Genomic DNA, 6,666 nt, shown 5'->3' with positions numbered 1-6,666 from the left:
CCACCTTTGTACCATCCACGGTACAAGTGTGCAAGACGTACAACAGCCACAGCTCTTTGGGTAGATGCGGTGTCTTGTATTAGACCAGCCAAGTAGATGGGGAAGTTGTTCTCTGCGGGCTTTCGGGCACAAGCACCCTTCGTCAGGCTGAGGCAGCCTAAACGTGGGCTAGGCAGGGCAGGGTCTTTGGAAAGACGTGACAGCTTTTATTAGAGCTTTTTTTTTTTTTTTTTTTTTCTGTTTTTTTGCACCGGTCCTGGAAGCACTGCAATACCAGGTCAATGCATGGAGTGGATGGAGCACGCTCCGGTTCCACCCCCCAATACCAGAGCAGTCACTCGCTGGGGAAATTCTTCTTCGCGAGCTCTCCTTCAGACTCTCCCTCTGCCTGAAGAGAGGGGACCTGGGAGCAGAGCACACCAAGGGCTCGGTGAGCAACTCTGCAGCAGGGCACCCGAGGGGAAAACCAGGAGTAATGGCCACAAACTCCTGGAAGACCAATTCAGGCTCAACATGAGGAAGAACTTCTTCACAGGCAGGGTGTCCAGACTGGAATAAGCTCCCTTCAGAGGTGGTGCAGTCACCTACCCTGGAAGGCTGGGCAAGAGGAGACTGGGCAGCCATTGCTGGGACCGCCTGAACCCCAGTTATCTTTCCTGCTTGGTGCGGGGGGCTGGACCTGATGATCTCCCCGGCCTTACAACCTATGAATCTATGAAGAAGAGTATTTGTGCCTGAAAGTTTGCAAAAAACAATTTTACCAACAATTTAGTTGGTCAAATAAAAGTCATCACATCTGCCTAAAGAACCTGGTCTGGCTGTGGCCTTACACCAACACCCCCAAAATGTAGGATAGTTTTTGAGGCACCCAATTGATGCAGCCTATGCAAAACCCAAGTCACTCTCAGGGAGTCTTAACTGACTTCTGGCCTGGCTGTCAGCACTTGCTCACGGCTGCTGCCCCCAAAATAAAGAAACGCTTCAACTCTGATGACCCAGTTTTCACTCACTCACTGGGACTTACAGTGAACAATATAAAGTAAATAAGAAAATGACTTATTTTCAAACTAATTTGCATATTTTTCAGCATAGCATACTTTTTTAGCAAATACAATAGCAAATACAATACTTCTGAGCTTCCAATACAATAATTTCATATTTAAGACCTGGCAATACTGAGGGGTGGGGGGGAGGGCTAGATCAGTGTGCTGCAGCTTTCGAGCCCCATGTGGGCAGGATGGAGGGAACAAAGTCCTTGCTAAACTAATGAAAGCCAAGGGGGGCAAAGGCACTGGGGGCTCCAGCCTGGAGGCTGAGTTCTGGGGGGGCAGGAGGACCCACTTGGCTCTGGCATGCACCCAATGGGGCAGCTGAAGATAGCTAGGAGGGAAGCCTTCCTCACAAGAAGGGCAGGGAAGCATGGGAACAGGCCACCCAAAGAGGCTGGGGAGTCTCTGTCCTTAGAGTCTGTTAAGACAAAACCTTGGCTGGGATGGTCTAGTTGGGGATGGTCCTTCCGAACAGGGGGTCAGTCTAGCTCAGTGCTTCTCAACCTTTTTTGTACCCGGACCCATTTGTATACATTAATGGCCAGTTCTGACCCACTGCCCCTTGCCCCCCATGTGCGGGGCAGAGGGGGCCCCCAAGCAGCCCCTCGCAGGCTGGAGCTCTGCCAGCCTGCAAAGGAAAAGCCACCATTTCCCACATTTTTCTCCTTTAAAGCAGAATCCATTTTAAAACTTTGTTCATGACCTTTTCATGTATTCTTGCAACCAGACTTTGCGTTGCAACCCATGGGTTGAAAAACGCTGGACTCTAGCTGACCTCCTGAGGTCCTTTCTAGCTTCCCATCCTTTTGCCAGGATTCTCAACCAGAGCTAGGACATTGAATAAGGGAGTGCAGGGGGTGGTACATCCCCCTCAATAACAGCACAACAGGTTTTTCTGGGAAGACCTAGCACTGGGGTCTTTTGTGAACTTTGCGAGCTGGTTAGGGAGAGGGAGGCATCACAAAATGACACTAGCAGGTAGTAAGTTTGAAAGTCAGTCAGCATGTGCATTATTTCTGCTGATTTCCTCATTGCTCAGCCTTTAACTGTCTTGGCTGCCCCAAAATCGAAAAAGAAGCCCCCCCCCCTCCCCCGCCACACATTTAGGTCACACAGAGTTCCCCTTACCTGGAGACACTATGAGTTGTCCAAATGATGCACGGGCCTAAAATATGGGACTTGGCATAGCATGCCAAAATGACACACTGTGCCCTGCAGCTTTCAGCCCCAGCACTGGTCCAATGTGCCATGTGTCAGGATGAAAAAAAAGGGTTTCCTCCTGCTCACCAGGGACATACTTCATGTTTGAGTCTCCAGGCCCACACTCAGACTTGAACTCACAATCCTTCCACCTATAGTTTAGCTCAGGATAACATCCTCTGTGGCATACACAGTTCCTCATGTCTGCCACAGAACTTAGCCAGTGGGCAGTCACAGTAGCTGTGGCAATAGTCACACCGTGTTACAAATTGTCAAGGAGAGTGAAAGGAACAACAGGGAATTCTTTTTCACACAGCAGGTCATTCAGGTGTGGGACTCCTTGCCACTAGATGTGGGAGAAGCTAACAGTTTAGTCCCATTACAAAAAAAAAAAAAATGATGAGAAATTCTTGGGGGAAAGGGGCATTGGTAGCTACTGAGCACTGGAGTGAGGGACACAGCCACTGCATCAGAACTTCCTGGACCTCAGATACTGAAAGCTGTCCATGACAGAGGAATGGTGAAGGAAAAAAAAAAGCCTGGTTATCCCCAGTTCACTCTCCCTTTCAGCATCCACTGTCTGCCACTGTGCGACAGGCCTGTTTGACACATACTGGGGACATGGGCCTTAGGCCCCATCCCCATCATTGATAGAGAGGACTATTGGATATGTGTTAGCTGATTACTTGGGATAACAGTAGAACAAAGTAGGGACAGGAGTAAAGGTCATAGGTTAAAAATGAGTGCATGGAGGGGGCACACTGAGTGCAGCACACTAGACAGTGCCTACTGGCACCCTAATAAGTCTAAGGAGCCAGCAGAGCACTGTGTGATAGGTCTGTTTGTTATGCCATTTTGCATGGGCTGAAGCCCACCAAGTAATACTATAAACCTTCCTTAAGGGGGAAGCCACTAAAGATATAATTGATTCCTTGGGGCATCTGAAAACATAACAGGAATGGGAATGGAGGTCAAAGGTTCAGAATGAGTGAATGGAGGGGGGACACCAAACAGAGCACACCAGACAGTGCCCAGTGGCTCTCAAACAAATTCACCTACATGACAGGCTTATTTGTTGCCTAGGAGCCCAGAGCCAATGCCCAGAGGGAAACAAGCCTCCTAGAAAGGGAGGTCACTAGATAGGAAACATCTAAATGCTTGAGACAACTAAAGACATAACAAGGATGACAGTGAGGGTCAGGCATTTAAAACTAGTATGCCAAAAGGGGCACCAAGCAGAACATAGTGGATAGTGCCCACTGGCCCTGAATCAGGTCCACACTGCATGACAGGAGTTTTAACACATCAGGACAAAACACAGGCCCAGATGCTTGCCAAGGAAACTATGAGCCCCCTTTAGAACTGGGGGTACTAGTGACGTGTTACCAATTACTTGGGACAAATAATAATGAAAGCAGGGACAGAAGTAAAGATCCAAGGGTAATAACTAGTGTGCCAAGGGTAGACACCAAGCAGAACACACTGGATAGTGCCTACTGGCCCTCAGAGAAGTCTATCTTGCATGACAGGAAACTGGGCAAGATGGACCTATGGTCTGACCCAGTAAATGGCATTTGTTTATGTTCTTAAAAAAAGAAACTAGAAACTTTATGAATATGCCAGGGGCTTAGGGTTGGGTTCTCCCATTTCAGATTAAACCAAGAACAATTATAAGTGTATTACAACTTGCATTGATTTGCTAGATCAAACACAAGTGAGGCAACAATAGTCTGAACGTGTGGTTCCTTTAGTTCTGTAGTCATTCAAATTCTGTGCAAGTCTCTTTCACATGTATCAAACAAAATTGAGCCTTTTGGAGTCTTCTTGGCAGTGCATCCAGTGCTTCATGGCAAGTTATTTCCACACCTGACTTAATGCATTAACTGGAGTTAAATACAGTCGGCAGGGCTGTAAAATGGGACCTACATGACCAGGAGCAGCTAACAGATAGTGGAATTGCAGAAGAAAGAATAGGTTCATTGTTGGAACATCAAGATCATTAAAAAAGGAGAGAGGGTCCTTAACACCTGCAGAATAAAGAGTTTAGGAGGAATCAGACAAGTAATGAGCCATGAAGTCCAATGACTCCCTTATTGCTGCTGGACTAGAAATGCTCTGCCACTGCCAGGCAGCTGGTTTTAAACTTTGGGTGGAGCAGGAACCAAAGGGGGTGGCGGGAAGGGGGTTGCAACTATACCACTGCACTCCCATGGATCTGCCCCTGACCAAGGTGTTGTAGCACTCTGGGGTGCTGTGAGATTCTTTGAAGGGCATCACACAACATCAGCCCTATGAGGTGTGCAAACATGCACAAGATTCACAAGATCAACCCAGGGATTTCAAACAGGAATCCACAGGGTCAAAACCAGACTGTCCTGTTGGGGTCTTTCTGAGTACTTTGCAATCTCTTATTTTTCACAGTCAAAAATGAAAGAAAGCAGAGAGCATTTTTGGAAGCAGAGTGGCATTTGTGGAAAGGTGTCTTGAGTCTCAAAAGTGGTTGAGAACCACTGCTTTAAGAAGTAAAAAAAACTCCACACGGAACCATGTGAAGAGTTGAAACAATGACATATACCTGGAATAGAACAAAATATATGGGTCAGAGGTAGTGTTTGAGAAATGGCAGTGTCATTTCATGCTTTGCTTTTGGGACCATGTATTATATACACTTTACAAGCATAGGCAAAATTAGGCTGATACCTTATGTAGCCGAAAAGTCCAATCCAGAGGACTAGGTTACCCTATATACAAAATTGTTGGTAGAAACAGGGCCAGTCACTGTATCCAAAACTTGAGAAACCTGTTTTTGTGATGCAATATCCAAGATCACCAACGTAGATCACTGATCTTCTCATTCCAAGCCATTACAGTTCATGGCTGAAAATGGTTTGTGGATATTTTCAACATGCCAGCATGAATTCAGCATACATATTTATTTTGGACATTTGAAATGAAATAGATTATTGATCTGATAGAACTTTAAATAGGCTCTCTTATTGGTGCCTAGCAGTGCATGGCAGCTGCAGAAATTATGTTTGTATATTAACTGGAAGCTAGATTCAGGTTCCTGGGTCTGAGCATAAACTACACCTGACTGGAGGGCTTGGTGGCAATATGGTGGGGTATGGTGCCTACTCGTGAGGTAGCTTCTACAAAATACAGTAAAAGCTCTGTTATCTGGCATCCCCCATGAGTAGGGGATGCTGGTTAATTAAATATTCCAGTTAATCAAATGTGGACCATCTGGTGCACCCCCCGCCGGCATCAGTGTGCTGGGGGACAGGGAGAGAGGCCCTGTGCAGGCTGCTTTACCCTGGGCTGTGAGCCAAAGAAGTGGCAAGAACTCTGCTCACAGCGGTGGCGAAACCCAGAAGCAGTACTTACAGTTTCACTTTTGCTGCGTCCCTCGGATGCTGGTTAATAGAGTTTTCTGGCTAATAAGGTGCCGGTTAACGCAGCTTTTGCTGTACAACAATATTTCAACTTCCCGAGTAAGGTTAGTGTAGGGCACCTCAAATCTGTAGCCTTTGTTGAAGTCTAAAAGACATTACCCTGATAGAAGCACACCCTTGTTGAGGCTTTATGCAGTCAGCAGAAACTCTAATCTCTTGTTTGCTGGCAGAAGATACAACCATTGAGGCACTGAATGTCTAGACTTGGTCCAGCATTTGGACCCGTTTCTGTGGTTTAAAGGGGAATGGTATGTCTAAAGCAGCCTCCACTCCTCCATACTCTTGCCTAGGTGTATGCACTGAAGATCTTGGTGTGATGATCACATGGACCTCTTGTAGGTACACCATGATCCAGAGGAATGATGGTTGCCAAGCTAAAGAAGACCTCTTAACACCTATGCATAATAGTCTAACCTAGAAATCCTTTAGTTTTAGATAGTATTGGCAAAATCCCTCTGGTGTCATCTCTGTCATGTTTGACACAAATGTATATTAGTTCATATGCCAAAAGACTGCATCAAAGTTGTCAAAAGCCGGAATTGGGTGTGCAAAGACAATAAATTTCCAAATGAAAAGAAAGCCCCCAGGTCAGTAAATTACTAATTATTACTAACAAAACTAAAATGAAAATTTAGGTTATAGATATTGAAAATTAAATTTAAGGTTTCTGACAAGCATGACTGCCTCATGCCTCCCGAGGCTGGGGGGCACAGCGACCACCTGCTGGCAGCACCGGCAGGGTTATGGTGGTGGCAGGTCGGCAGTGAGGGAGGGCCAAGCGAGGACCACCCACACGTGGCCATGGTGGTGTCAGCAGCAAGGGTGGGTGAGTGGCGAGTGCAAGTGGCGATTGGCAATCACCTGCAGATGCTTCAAGCAGCGTCAATGGGTGGGAGGGTATGGGGGACTGATGAGCAGTGACCACCTGCAGACACCACTGGCAGCGGCCAATCTCAGGGCGTGCA

This window comes from Crocodylus siamensis, chromosome 3 (assembly GCF_052110815.1).
Source record: "Crocodylus siamensis isolate JL-2025a chromosome 3, ASM5211081v1, whole genome shotgun sequence".
Classification (NCBI taxonomy): Eukaryota; Metazoa; Chordata; order Crocodylia; family Crocodylidae; genus Crocodylus; species Crocodylus siamensis.
This window is presented reverse-complemented; position numbering follows the sequence as displayed.